Source organism: Cryptomeria japonica, chromosome 1 (assembly GCF_030272615.1).
Source record: "Cryptomeria japonica chromosome 1, Sugi_1.0, whole genome shotgun sequence".
Taxonomy (NCBI): domain Eukaryota; kingdom Viridiplantae; phylum Streptophyta; class Pinopsida; order Cupressales; family Cupressaceae; genus Cryptomeria; species Cryptomeria japonica.
In genome coordinates this window covers 490,567,183-490,583,302 of record NC_081405.1, presented here as the reverse complement: position 1 = coordinate 490,583,302, position 16,120 = coordinate 490,567,183, and positions in this window count along the sequence as shown.

The following is a 16,120-nucleotide window of genomic DNA, read 5'->3' as shown; positions in this document are numbered from 1 at the left end:
GCCATAAATATTTTCAAGAATCCTATTTTGCACGCATGAACCAAGCACATTAAATTGAAGTATCATTTCTTGAGGGAACAAGTTCAAAGTAAAGATGTTATCTTAGAGCATGTTTCTACCAAGGAGCAGCTTCCAGATATTTTTACCAAACCACTACCTAAGACTACTTTTGAGTATCTTAAAAGTTAGTTAGGATTTGTCCCTCTTCATGAAGTTAGTTGAGCATGATGCTGACTATAATGTAGTGTCCTACCCTAGTCAGCCTTGTACCACCAGTTTGACTTTGGTTGACTTTTTCTATGTGGCATTCAGGAATGGTTGAATTACCGTTATGTAATGTTGTAGATTGGATAATATGAATATTGTGCATACCTGTTATTGTGCTTTCGCATTAGTTCTTGTGTAAGTTTAATTGTTTCCCTAATTCTTGTTATAAATCTCGAGCTAACGCCTTCATTGAATATATATATATATATATATATATATATATATATGTATGCTTGTGTGACTCATGGTTGCAGAAGATTGCAGGTACAATACTGCCTAGGTGCAAGGTTTATCTCCACCGGGATTCACAGGGTTGAGTATACCTTTTTCATCCTTAGGATTTGGATTAGGTGGTCATAAAACCTTCGTATTGCCTTAGCCATGATCAAGTGAGCATTGTGTGTGGTCCGTCGGTTTCCTTTTCATATGGGTTTGCGTGTCATATGATTGGTGGGCTTTCTTGGTTTGCATGTCTTGTGTGTGGTAGAATGGAGTACTTTATCCTAAGTATTTAATTTGATTTCATGTGTTCATTTACGCATTAGTAATTGAGAAATCAAAATAAATAGGTTTCTTTTAGGTGATTAATCAGTAATTAAAAAGGATCGCTATATTTATGGTTGTAGCAAGTTTAAGTATTTAATTTAATTTAATGTGTTCATTTATGCATTAGTAATTGAGGAATTAAAATAAATAAGTTTCTTTTATGTGAATAATCATTAATTTAAAAAGATCTCTTTATTTATGTTTGTCGCGAGTTGAGTTAGGTGTTAAGTTACGTAATCACATTGGGAAACTCCTTAGGTTTGTTTAGTCTTCTGTTGTGTTATCTAAGTGTTAGATAACTCCAATGTATCTTAATGTTGTGTCTTATTATAAAAAAATATATATATATTTACACTCCATTGGAGTGTTTTAGCTTTATCCCTTCAGGGTTTCCTGGCGGGGCATTACACTTGGTATCAGAGCCCATGTTGCAACACTGGGATCTCTGGTTTCGCTTGTGCCCTTAGTTGGTGTGTGGTGTATTGACCTTATGTGTATGCTTGTCCTCCTTTTTGTAGGTGTGTGATTGAGCAGACCTTAACTTGTGTGTAACATGTGTGTTCACACCCTATTTTCACCTTCTTGATGTGGGTAATTTGTAGTGATTGTATGTGCTTTGTTTACTTATTAATGTCTTGGTCTACGGTTACTCATATTCTGAAAGGGAGTCATATGTACCTTTATTCTTGATTTGTTTTACTCTTTTAACTAGTTCATCTGGGTTGGTTGGTGTTGTCTTGAATATAAAAGTACGAAATGTGCTTGTTATGGTTATGATCTATCTTAGTGTTGTCCACTAGAAGGACTAGTATGGCGAATATTAAATGCTTATTATGTAGTAAATTGAATGATTATGACCCTTCCTCCTCTCTCTCTCTAGAGATTAAAATGATTTGATATGGGTAATTATCTCTCCTTTGAGTTTTCTTATTGCAAGAGAAAGGTAGTGATTTCTTAAGCCCTTGTGTGAGCCTTATAACGCTTACATGTTTTTAGATTATAAAAGGGCTTTGGTTTGAAGGTTAATATTGGTTATTGAGAAAAATTGTATATTTGCATTAAAGAATTCCCCATGTTTCTCGTAGGAGTAACATAATTAAATTCTATCTTACGTATTGTGCATTAATATGTGGATTGTTGCTATGTGAGATTATCTTGTTGTAAGAGGAGTATCAAAAGGGAACATGTTATAGTAGCTTCGAGAGTGTGTTAATGTGTTCCACGAAAGATTGTTTTATGTGCATCTTCAAACTAGATTGATTTAGGACCTATTTTAGCAATGCTCCTTTTAACTTTCCTTTGGATATAGATAATTGTCTTATTGTGTTTAGAAAGTGCAAATGAAAGACTTGTTTGATGTGTATGCGTTAATGTGTATTATTTAGTTGATAGCTCCTCATTTACCTTCTTGTCATATTTTTATTTTCAATGTTAGGTTGCAGATTTTGATGTATTATTGTATTGAATTAAGAATAGTGAGTGTTATCAAGAGGTTTTGTATTACCGAAAGATTGTCTGTCTTGATTTCTTGTTCGGAAAACTAGAACATTCTATTGCAACCATAATAATTGGAAATGTCATGTTAGGTTGTTTTGGTACCCTCCTAAAAAGATAGTGAAATGAAAACTGTGCAACTAAAATGATAGACTTATATCTAGGCATATAGTGTGATCTTGTTGATCTTGTGTATTCATAGTAAATAGTTTGATTTTCCAACTCTCTCTTCCTCCTCTTGCCTAAAATTATAGGGTTTATTTTTTTGAAATGCTATTAAGAATGCGGTGATTTAAGAAGAAATTTTATAATGCATATGAAATTGTATGTTTGCTTTTGGCTTCTAAATGAAAGAGGAAAGTTTTTTGCTTTGGAAAAGAAAATTGCATAGTTAGTAGTGTGAATGCAAATGCTTAGTGGAATTTGAGAAAGATATCAGAATGACGTTATTTCCTTATGTAATTTTGAATTGTTAAGAATTTCAATACTTGCATCTAGGGCAAACTTGATTCATTTATTCATGTGGAAAATAGAGTTAAAACCCTTCATGAGTAGATGATAGTGCAATGAAAGGTACCCCCTATAAATGTGAGTAAACTAGTGATGGTGCTATTACTTGTATATCGTAAGAAACCCATGCTTTCTATGTGTGCCCATGGGATGGTGAAGTAATCAACCATGGAGGATATGTTTACTTATGAGTATGGAAAACCATACTATTTACGCGATGTTGCTTATTTGTTTCCTTACTGAGTGCCAACCCACGGGTTGTTGATAAGTCAGTATGTGAAGGGGTAGTATTAGAAGTCACCATTCCTTGAATAGTATGGAACGACGTATGAGTAATGTTGACGTGAAGCAACTTTAGCTTCCCTATTTCGAGGAAAAATATAGTTATATAGTGAAACTATATTATAGGTGTACTCAATACTCTCCCTTGTGATGAACCAATTTATGAGGTTCATGTGTGCCAGCCTATTCCTATCCTTTATTGGAGCATAATTGATGACAGTTCTTGAGCATAATGATGGGTTTTATTGGAAGCATCTTTTGCCTTGTCTTCATGAGAGGCATGTTATTTTTCACATGAGTTGCCAATTGACTAGTGTTGGTAGACTTGTGGGTAGACCTTAGCCATGTATACCTCTATCTTACGGCGAGTATCCTTAGAGTTATGTCTCTATACGGGGTGTGACCTACGTGTGCCCTTTTCTGCGAGGTACATTGTCATGCGGGATATGTCCATTGTGTGCCCATTCCGCTTGGAGTATTGCCATGCCGTGCTGAGACACAATGAGAGATGTAGTAGACATTGTCATGCGGCCTACTAATAGGTTTAGGGTAGAGCCATGCCGCGTGACAATGTGATGCGGGGTGATGTTGAGGTGCACACTACCATGCCATGCAGATGTGTGACTAGGCCACACCACATGATGAGCTATTGCGATAGCTAGACAATTGTTCCTTCCTTCCTCGTTGGTGGCTAGTTGCTAGTCACATAGTGATGTAATGTGCACTTATGATTTTTCTTTTATTATTTATTTATTTATTTGTTTCCTTGTGGGCAAGCAATTTATTTTACTATGACTTTGAAGGTTTAGCCATAATCTTGTGATCTTTTGCGTACATGATTTGATGTTGCAATTCAGGAATTATTTTCTTGTTTTACTATTGGAATTGATGATTATTATCTTTATTCTTCTATACTTTGGTGGCTAAACTAGTTTATCCTTGTTGTTTTCATATGCTGGTCTTGTGTTGGAATGTGAATTCCTCTCCAAGAATGCAGGAGATGGTCTTGGTTGAGTGTATACAAGGAAGTAGACATAGGGAACCTTGAGGATGGGGGTATGTGAGGCTGTGAGACAGCTAGGACCCACTACCTACCTATAAGTGGTGACTATCTCTTGGAGGCTAAACACCTTACGCAACAAGGGATGTTCATGAGGGTCTTGTATGGAAGGTAGCACCGCTATGGTGTACCCTAGCACCATCAAGCCCTTGAGTGAGATGTTGGATATTTATGATCATATTACTTGTTCTGAGATCAGGCATAGAGATGTTGATCATGCATGTTATCTTTGACCGAGCATTAGACATGCTCACATGTGGCCTTTTGTGTTGTGCAATTCCAGTTATGTGGATGGTTATTATGTGAAATCATGGATTAAATGGCATTAACTTGTCACTATGTTATGGGACATAGTCATTGGAAAGGTTCTTTTATGCCTGGAAAGTGTAAACAAATTGAGTTATTTACGTTGCTCTTACTTATTGAAAGATAACTTGGTTGTAGGAATTTATATTTGAAGCTAGTTCTATGCGATAAAGTTTTATAAAAGATGTAAGGGTAAAGGAAATTGATCATGATGGCATGTTTTCTTGTCCTGCTTGGTAGAATGAGTATGGTAATTGTGGTTTACCTCTTTTAGTGCTTTGATTGGTGTATTGAAAGGAAGAAAATTCTTGTTTCTCTACTATGATTGGGGATAATTCCTAGAATATTTTAAGAAGTGTGTGGCTTTAGAGGTATCTTGCCTAGGAATATGGACATTCTTAGAGGTTTTAGCAATAATGTTTCATTTATTTACGGAAAGGTTCATATGTGCAAACTTATAATTGTTAAATGAGTTTCAAGGCTAATACCTATGCATGATTTCCATCTAGCCTTACGACTTCTGGGAGTAAGTCGAAACCTAGGGGGGAGAAATGTAGTGCCCTACCCTAGTTAGCCTTGTACCACTGGTTTGAATTTAGTTGACTTTTCCTATGTGACATTCTTGAATGGTTGAATTACCATTATGTAATATTGTAGATTGGATAATATGAATATTGTGCATACCTGTTATTGTGCTTTCACATCGATTCTTGTGTAAGTTTAATTGTCTCCCTAATTCTTGTTATAAATCTTGAGCTAACGCCTTCATTGAATATGTATGCTTGCGTGACTCATGGTTGCAAGAGATTGCAGGTACAATACTGCCTAGGTGTGAGGTTCATCTCTATCGGGATTCGTAGGGTTGAGTATACCTTTTTCATCCTTAGGATTTGGATTAGGTGGTCGTAAAACCTTCATATTGCCTTAGCCATGATCAAGTGAGCGTCATGTGTGGTCCATCGATTCCCTTTTCATATGGGTTTGCGTGTCATGTGATTGGTGGGCTTTCTTGGTTTGTGTGCCTTGCATGTGGTAAAATGGAGTACTTTATCTTAAGTATTTAATTTGATTTAATGTGTTCATTTACGTATTAGTAATTGAGAAATCAAAATAAATAGGTTTCTTTTAGGTGATTAATCATTAATTAAAAATGATCGTTATATTTATGGTTGTAGCAAGTTTAAGTATTTAATTTAATTTAATGTGTTCATTTACGCATTAGTAATTGAGGAATTAAAATAAATAAGTTTCTTTTATGTGAATAATCATTAATTTAAAAAGATCGCTTTATTTATGTTTGTCGCGAGTTTAATTTAATGGTTAATTTTAAATAACGAATTTAATTAGTTTATGCGTTTTAAAAATGAAAGATTTAAAGTTATTTGAAATAGAAATAAGTTAATCTCTTTTGTGTTTTGGAAAAGAAAGATTAATTTTACTTATTTAAGAAAATCAATTTTGATTAGAAAAGTAAGTTTTATTCATATATATTTTGATTTAGTGTGAAAGAGTGATTTTGGGAATTAATTTAATTAAAATATTTTATCCTTGTCAATATTGTGAAAAATAAATATTAGCTTAGTTAATAATTAAATGAGAGAGAAGCTTTTTAATTTTTAATTAGAAAAGAAGTTAGATTATTTGAATAATTGAAAAGAATGATTATTTTCATTTTTTATTTAAAAAGTGCTTAAATTCAAAATTAGAAAATTAGGTCAAAATTTCATTCTTTTAACCTAGGTTGAAAAATATTTTGGGGGTTGTTGAATTTTTGGGAAAAAAAAATATATTTTTTTTTTATGGAGAAAATTTGGGGATTTTGGGAAACGAAGAATTTTCCACAGCTGCAGGTTGGGCTCTCCGTCAGATCTTACCATGAATGCGAAGAGAGGTAGGATTCTTTATTTTGTTTCCTTTGTTGAAAGAAAAATAAATAAATAAAAGAATGAAATAAAATTTCAGGTTGCTTTCCTTTGAAGAAATTTCTGGATTGAAATGGGGTTTGGGTTTTGAATCTATGTATTTTAGTTTCAAGTGTGGAAATTGGGTGGATTCATTGTTTGAGGAACGATCTTCGTTATGCTCAAGATTTGCTTGTTGGGTTTAGTTTTTTTTTCAGCAAGTATGTGTTTTGGAAAAACAATAATATTCTAAAAAAATCTTCAAAATGGTGTTTATTTTTGAAATTCTAGAAAATATTACAGAGTCTGTGAATGAAAGAAATTGGGGGTTTTCATTTATTATTGTTTTAGTTTGTTTTTATTTTATTTGGGGCTTCCTAGTGTTTTCTGGTTTTTTTTTGTTTTTGTTTTTTAACAATATGTTTATGCTGGTCTTTTGCTATTCTGGAAAATATTCTCATTTTGTTCTCAAAAATTTTTTAAGTATTGAAAAAAAAAAGATATATATATATATATATATATATATATATATATATATATATATATATATATATATATATATATATACACACACACATTACTGCTGGTCTGTGTACCCAGCAGCTGAGGTTTTAGTTTTATTTGTTTTTGAAATGTTATTAAAACTATAAAAAAAAAGAATATATATATAACCATAACCATATATACATTATTGCTGGTCTATGTACCCAACAGCTGGAGTTTTAGTTTAATTAATTATTAATTATTAATAATATATATTTATTAATGAAGATTAATATATATATATATATTAATTAATAATTAATTTGAAATTCGAGCATTATTAAATTATTATTAATATATATTTTATTAATGAAGATTAATATATATATAATAATTAATATTTGATTGGATTATTGTGTATTATTAATTATTAATTATGTATATTTTATTAATCATGGGTTAATAAATATATATTAATTAATATTTAATTTTGGTGTCAGTATTAATGGGAAAGTATCTTTTTGGGAAAAAGAAAGAATATTATTTTGATCAGAAAATTGTTGAAGTAAAATATATTTATTAATTAATAATTTTTAAATAATATTTTATCCAGGAACATATTATAGAGAAATTGAAAAGTAAAAATAAAATGAATGAGATATTTATCATTGGATATTTTGAAAATGTAGCTCATTTAGAAAACTTTGATCAACATTTAAATGTTTAAATCAACATGAGAAAAGATTGTATTTTTTAGTTATTGCTTGTGCAAGGTTTAATTTTTGCTTTCGCTTTTGTTTAAAGTAATGGCAAGTTCCTTGATATGTTTGTTTGGACCCTGTCGTCTGGTTGTTTTGTGTTTAGCCATAATTGATCAAGTCCTCAGGTTAGAGTATCGCCAGCCAAGAGACCTTGGTAGTTCTTTTAATATGCTCAGTTGGATCCATTTCTATGTAGGGATCTTTTAGGATTTATGGACCAAAGTGGTCATTTGTATATTGGTGTGCTCGCCTTAAAGGGCAGGAATGTAAATGACGTGAATCCTATGTAACTATAACTTAATTAATTACCAGAGGGGTCTTGCAATTGAGTAGACATGGAGATGTAGCCCTCTAGGGGTGAACTCCGAGATCATTTATGTGTTATGTGATGTTTTTGTCTCACATGTTTCATGGATAGTGCTAGCATGTATGGATGATAATTGGATAGAATATATAAGTGGGTTAGATGAGAATTATCGTAATGCATGTATGTAGTCGTCTTTTAAATGCAATAAATGGATCATGAAGGAATGTAATCAATTTCAGTTAATGATGATACAATTAAGTATGCATGAAAGAACTCATTAGTTATGATGAAATTATAGTACATTTTAGAACAAGATGCATGGCATGTGTTAATGTAAACTTGAACGCAACGAATAGTTTAAAAGTTATTGGATGAACTCATCATATCACCTAAATTGTAATTCTAATGGATGAACTTCATGTTGTTATCTACATTTTAATCTTAATAAATGAACTTCATCATAATAGCTATAATTGAACTAAAATGGGTGAACTCATTTAGTTATTTATATTTTAATCTTAATAAATAATCTTCATCATATTTAACTTATTTTAACCATAATGGGTGAACTCATTTAGCTATCTATATTTTAACCATAATGGATGAACTTCATTAAGTTATTTACATTTTATCCTAAATAAATGATCTTCATCTTATTAACTATATTTTAACTATAATGGATGAACTCATTTGGTTATTTACATTTTAACCTTAATAAATGAACTTCATCTTATTAACTATATTTTAACTAAATTGGATGAACTCATCAAGATAACTATATTTTAACCTTAATGGATGAATTCATATGTTATTTATGCTTTAACTTCAAAGGGGTAGATATCCTCATGTTAGCCTCATCTTCAACCATAATAGATGAACGCTTCCTAATTTCTATAATGTTGATTCACTAAACAAATTATACCCATGTTTCAAGTAATAACATGTAATTAAGATATCTTGCTTAATTGAATCAAATGTCACAAGTTGAGTTAGGTGTTAAGTTACGTAATCATGTTGGGAAACTCCTTAGGTTCGTTTAGTCTTCCATTGTGTTATCTAAGCATTAGATAACTCCAATGTATCTTAATGTTGTCTTATTATAAAAAAAATAAAAATATTTACACTCCATTGGAGTGTTTCAGCTTTATCCCTTCGGGGTTTCCTGGCGGGGCATTACAGCATCAATCCCTAAATTACTTGCAAAATTTTACAAGGGTTGATGTAGAAGTGGATGTATTCCACAAGGGGAGAATCAAGTTGTAGAATGTTGTTGTTGCATAGTGAAAATTTGACATTACATGTTTTACTTTCAATTTGGCATTGCTTTCTAAGGGGGAGAAGAATTATGTGATTATGAGAAGGAAAACCAGTGACAAACTAAAGATAGAGAGAGCATATGAGTACTTGGTAATGTAAACCAGGATTCCTATTTACAATCACAACAACAAGCAATGGTGTTGATATTTGTATTGTCATCAATGACAAAGGGGGAGATTGTTGGCATTTGCATGAAGATTACATTAATGATATGTTATGTTGTCATTGATGTCAATTGAACCAGTAATGATATTGCTGATATTGTTTCTATTGTTCATATTGTCTTCTAACTAGTAGGAAGAAATTTGTGAAGGATATTGTAAACCGGTATGTAAGTTTGCGAGTTGAACTGGTAAACTAGTGTCTAAGGTTAAACCCTTCTATGTTATGTAACCGGTAAACCCTACCAGTTGTTTTTGCTAAACCCTAACCAGTTAAGGTTGTTGAATTGGTTATGTTGGTTTATGATATGATGTTGAGCAGTAATGATGGTGACACGTATGGTCATTGTATGAAGACAAGTTCAAATTTTTTTGGCACGTTTATTTGTCTAGGGAATGAACAAAGTGTATTGCATCTAATGCAAAGTGCGTGATGAGTTATTGAGCTCAAAGAAGCGGTAATCAAGGAGTGGTTGAGGTTTTCTTGATTGATGTGTAGATATTGCTATATAATGCAATGGTTATACTTGTACCCACTTCTTTGTAATCTTGATGAGAGGATTAGATTTTTGTTGTGTTACCGATCTAATTGATTTGTATTTAAGGTCAATGAAGTTGTTTTGTTTTGGTGTTGGCAAGAGTTGGCAGAAATTAGTTGAGGGTGTGGTTTCCAAATTGGAGAATGAGTCTATAGTTTGAGTAAAAGAAGATAGAAGCTTGAATGGATCTGATCAAGCAAATGTAGTGCTATTCAGACAGATCAAGAAAACTCCTATATTTTACTAACAATTATAATAGAATTGAAATCCCCTCACTGAGTAAGCTCTAACAAGCTTGGTTACTTATTAAATCCTCTAACAACGTGGTCCATTAGATTGGATTCTCAAATCCTCTACTGAGGTTACTCCTTATAGGGTATTTGCTTCTAACAAGGCATTTTTAGTCAATCCCTTAACCAGGTGATTCCTAACAGGACCAGTTCTTAACATGATTTTTGTAAAATCTTTAACAGGCTTGGCTCCTAACAGGGCAAACTTCAAAAGAGCTCAGATATTTTCTTGTGAGTCCCATCTCACCATGGTTTTTACCTATTTGAGTTTTCCATGTATAAATACTTGTGTCATGTGGTGAATGTTTTTGTGGTTATGATCTTATTGTTGGTTTGATTAACTACTTAACTATTTCTAATAAGGCATGATAACCAGAAGCATTGAGAAATGAAGAATTTGGATGTTTACAAGTTTGATGTTGTTTAATGTTAAGTTGTTGTAACAGTCAACCAGTATTCTTATGACTATTGATCTTGACAATGATATTTCATTGATAAGTTTACTTTGTGTGATTGAGTTTGAGTTTGTGAAGTTTGAATCAGTTTTTCTATTTACTGATTCACCCCCCCCCACTCCTCTCAGTAATCTACTGGATTATTATTCTTTCATCATGTAAAGCCCCTCCCTGATCAAGCTCTAGTTAACTTAGTTGATGACGGTTAACTGCATTATTAAATGTTATAATTCAATAGGATGAGCTATGATAGACGAGTAGGTTAGTGGGAAAACTAATTGAACCAGATTATGGTATCATTTTACCTTGCAGTGCATATTTTAATGTATTATGGATTTAGATCCTATATGATCCACTGATTGGATAATCTTGATATAATGAATGTCAACTATCTCTGAATTTGCAGTACTTCGTTATGATATTAGAAAACATGGATGCATGTCATATTAATGATTGAGTTTCATGAGGATTATGATAATGCCATTTTGTAGATTACTTTATATGGATGTTTTTAGATAATTGGAAACTTAATTTTTATAAATGAAATTGTATGCGATGTCTGAATTGTATTCTTTCCATATGATAATATTATATGTGATTCTGGGAATTACTAATGTGCAAGTGAGATGTGTAGGAAAATTATTCCACGTGACCATGGAAACTATTTGAAGAATCAAGCCTAGGCCTATGTGTGATTGTGAAGCCAGGGGTTGTTTATTTGGAGAGACAACACCCTGTTTGTAAATGTTATGCTTGGATGTGTGTTTAATTTGGAAACTTGTTTAATTTATAAATTCCAAAAAAAAGGGACATTTGCCATGTGTGTTTTAGTGATGTGTAATTATTTTTGTAGTGTCACTTAACACATGTGTTGTAGGATGAGTTGGCATTGACATGTCTCTTTTGAGGAAATTTATTTTACCAATGCATATATTTTCAATTATCCTAAAATGGTCCCAAGAAAACCTTGGATAGGGAGCCATTAGAAAGGTCAACTCAGGGTTGACCCGCAAGTAAACTTTGGGTGGACTTCTAGGGGGTTAAACTAACTCCTAGGGTCAAGTTAGGAGAATTTTTAGTGGGCCAGATGATGTACCTATGGATAAAGGCCAAATTTATCTATGTGTCCACTCCTTAGGGCCTATTTAGCCTCCCCAAAAATTGAGTTTCCCAAGTTCACCGAATTTCATCTTTAGAAGAGCCTTCCTAGGTTAGATAACCCTCCTCATAAGTGGCATTTCTCTTCCCCATTCCTTTTACCCTTTTTGAGTTGTCTTGGCTAGAGAGTCTGTAAGGTATTGGGAAGACCACCCAATGAACATACTTCACCCTTCCCAAGTGGGTTGGAAAGAGTGAGGAGTGTCTTCATAGGAAATAGTTTGGGAGAGAGAAGTTTGATCACCCACTCTCCATTTTTGGAGATTTTTGAGTAATTTTTGGCAAGTTTTGGTAGAGGATTTTGGTTAAGTCTTGAAGGAGGAAGATAGGGGATTTGGGTAGCTCTTCTGCAAAGGATTCATCACCCTTTTGTTGGCAGATTTGAGGTTGGTTATTTTATAATTCTTGTATGTCTTTGTGTTGTTGAAATTTTTTGTTATAAGGTGATTTAAATGTTGGTTTCTTTGTGTGTGGGAAGATTGTTGAAGTTCTTCCCTATGAGTCTTTCCTTCTGTTTAGTTATTGTGTTTCCTTGAGCTTTTATGTTATTGTTTTGGGAGTTTTCAAGGCCAAACTCACCCTTGGGAAGGTATAGTGGCCTTGGGGTGAAGGGTTGTTTGATAGCTCATGAGTGAGAGGCTCTATTTTAAAGAGAATGAGTCACAAGGGATTTTGTGACCCTTGTTGTATAGTGATTTTTTTATGCAATGGGGGTCATAAGGGGAGTTTTGTTGGTTTATATGCCTTGGGGGACATTAGGGTTTATAGGGACAAGTTTGGAACTTGTGGATGTGTTTATTTGCAGCCTTGTTATGACATTATATTCTCTACTTGCAAAATTCTCCTCGAGGTACTTAGTCCACCTTCACCCCACTTGAAAAGTCACATATGTGATGTTGTTTAGCCTTGGGTTGGGAGTGTTTTTTGTTGTTATGAGTTTTCTGCTTATACGTGTTTGAATGTGTGTTTGTCATCTAGCCTTGGTTCTCCTAGCACGGGGGTGGCTTCTAGTAAGCCTAGTTTGGGAGGTGAGCCTCCATGGTCACAACCTTCAAGTTTATTGCAGGTTTTGCTTGGGAAAAGATTGGAGAAAAAAAAAGCTTTGAGATGGTCCTATGTTTTATTGTATTTTAGTTGCAGAAAAGAAAATGAGTTTATTATTGTATTTTAGTTGCAGAAAAGAAAAGGAGTTTCTTATTGTATTTAAGTTGTAGAAAAGAAAATGTATTTATTTGACTAATTGTTTAGTTGCCATGAAATATAAAGAAAAATTCATTGTATTTTAACTTGAAGTATTTATCCTTTAAATGAGATGAATGCATTTTTGGATTATTTCTGTATCGATATAGTTGCTGGAAAAAGGTGGGAAAATGATATGTTATTATGTTTTAGTTATTTAATGCAGAAAGGAATCAAATTATTTTCTATTTCTATGTGTTATTGAAAAAGGAATGCAGAGTTAAATGTTAATAAAGTAGTCACTTTAGTATAGAACTGAAATATTTTCTTAAGTCAATAGTTTAGATACAAAGGAAAAAAGAAAAAAGAAAATATAAATAGATATCTTAGAGTTAATACTGCATTCTATCTTACTATTTTAGTGGATTCTGAAATAATTAGCTGCAGTTGTAAATAAAATATCATTGTCATATTTTCTATTCTGTAAATGCATGTATAGAAGCAAGTAAATGAGTCTAGAGATGGTTACTTTTAGGTCTAAAGTTAACATTATGATATTGTTACAAAGAAAATTTATTCGATTCTGTAATTTAAGAAAATCCCATTGTTAAATAGAAATAGATTTAAACAAAGAAATATATATATATATATATATATATCTATATATATATATATATATATATCTATATATATATATATATATATATATATATATCTATCTATATATATATATATATATATATATATATGTTCAAGCCTAATGTTTTCATCCTTACTTCTAAGTTGTAGTATTCTCTTAAGAAAAATAAATAACATACATGCTCCCTTTATATCAAAGTAAATACATATATTGAAATATTAAAAAGATGGAAAAAGAAATGCAATACCTTTCTGGGTTGTTTTAATATTTGCTGATGTTGTGATTTTGCAATCATATATAATAATATACATTAATATATATATACTTATGTGTGTGTGTGTGTGTGTATATATATATATATATCCATTAATAAAAAAAATATAATATAATTAAAAAAAAAAGAACAAAAAAAAATTGTGTTAAGGCTTAGTCGAGCAACTTTAGTTAACCACAGTGGATGACACTGAGCCACTGTGGTTAAACACAGTGGACGACATGGAGCTGATAGTTCTTATACTTAATATAAGTATAGATCCAATAGCCAACAAGATGAGAGGGGGGGGTGAATCATACAAACTTAATCATCCATAAAAACATCAGATTCAACTTCGGTAACATATATTTTAGTAATATAACCAAAACTGTTAAACATCCAAACTCAAAAGCATATGAACAATATAAACCTTATAACACCAGATTTAACATGGAAAACCAAATAGGGAAAAACCACTATGGGATTTCTAACCCACTAAGAAATATACTCTTCTAGAGTATGCTCGATTAAAAGAAAATCCTATTAAAGATTACAAACACATTGCTAGATGTGACCTTGTTAAGGGATTTCCCTCATATCTGTTAGGATCTTCACTTTATTAGAAGTGACCTTGTTAAAGGATTTCAAACACTCAATCAGAATGTCACCTTGCTAGAGGATTTACATATAAGACTATTAAGTCCACTCAGTTAAGAGATTTTCTGTCACTTTCACAAAATAACAGTAATAAAAATCTATCTGCAACTTCACATCTAAAATGCTCAAGCAGATTCCTATTTGTTCAATACAATCTAGACATAGAACTAATCTTGTCTATCTACTGGGTTTCTATACTCTGTTATTCTAACAGGTCTTCAATCTTTTGTGCTCAGTAATCACTATGTAGCATCCCTATGCATACACTTGCCCGCATACATTGTTTATCAATAGTTTCCTATTTATAAACAATTAGGTAACCGCATAATCTCCTTGATCACATTTCCCATGATCAATCATAGCCATCAGATCTTCAATCGTGTCCAAGTTCAATGCATCTTTCGATTTGAAAACATTTTAACCCACCTTGGAACTTCAATAATAGTCTTGGAACTTGTGCCAAGGTATTGCGGTTCAATATGAGCTGTAGATCTTCATGCCAACTTTCCATTGCCTTAGATTCGTTAACAAACTTCTTCCACGGCTCACCAATCATTTAATCCACTCCAGCCCATCAGCTTCCTTCATTAAATACCGTAGGTAAACATTTAATGGATTCTGTTATAGCTCGGTTACAACTCAATAACAACTCGGTGAATACTAAACTTCACTTGGTAGACATTCCGCCTTCATTAACTGATAGCGAGAACCTTAGGGTTTACCGACTAGGTTCTTTGCTTGATAACATAGTATAGTATTAACCTTTACAATTTACAACATATGTATGATGTTAAAACAATCTAACACATCATGATCTCATCATTGTTTGACTCGGTAGTAGTTGCCCATTGAATACCTTATTCATCCCCTTATTCATCATATTCTTTCCTGTGTCTTTTACCAACATCTTTATAATCTTCATATCATACTTCTGAAGATATGGCAACATCATACTAAATTAGAAAATCAATATCTTGATATCAATGACAAAATAATAATATCAAGACAGTAAACATCTTTAATCAGTTATATCCATAATCATCAACAACCTTCTCAATATCCTTATGAAATGCCAACAATTTTTCAATGTCTGTTATAATGCAATATTGCCAACAATCTCCCCTTTTGGCATTGATGGCAAACCAATTGATTTGACCTTAATAGATTTAGATTGATGTGATTCTGAAATGCTAAAATGCTCTCCCCCATACATTAGTCTTCTCCTATTTTCTTCAGTCTTCTTTCCAATCTGTAGTATGCCTGATAGGTCTTCTCTCAGTATTTTCTCCTTTATAGTAGTCTTCTAACCTGATAGGTCTTCTCCCCCTTTGACAACAATGCCAAAAAGTAAAGAACTAAAACATAATTTCTTTCTATAAGAAGTAATTTCTAGTTGTTGTGTATCAACTGAGTCTCAGTCAGAGCATTTGTCTTCAATTCATGTTCCCTATAATATTTCCTATATTATTTCTTGTACACTTTTAGAAAACTTCCTAAAGTGTATAAATCAACATCAACTCCCAAAAGATATTCATTAGAGTCATCGGATTGATG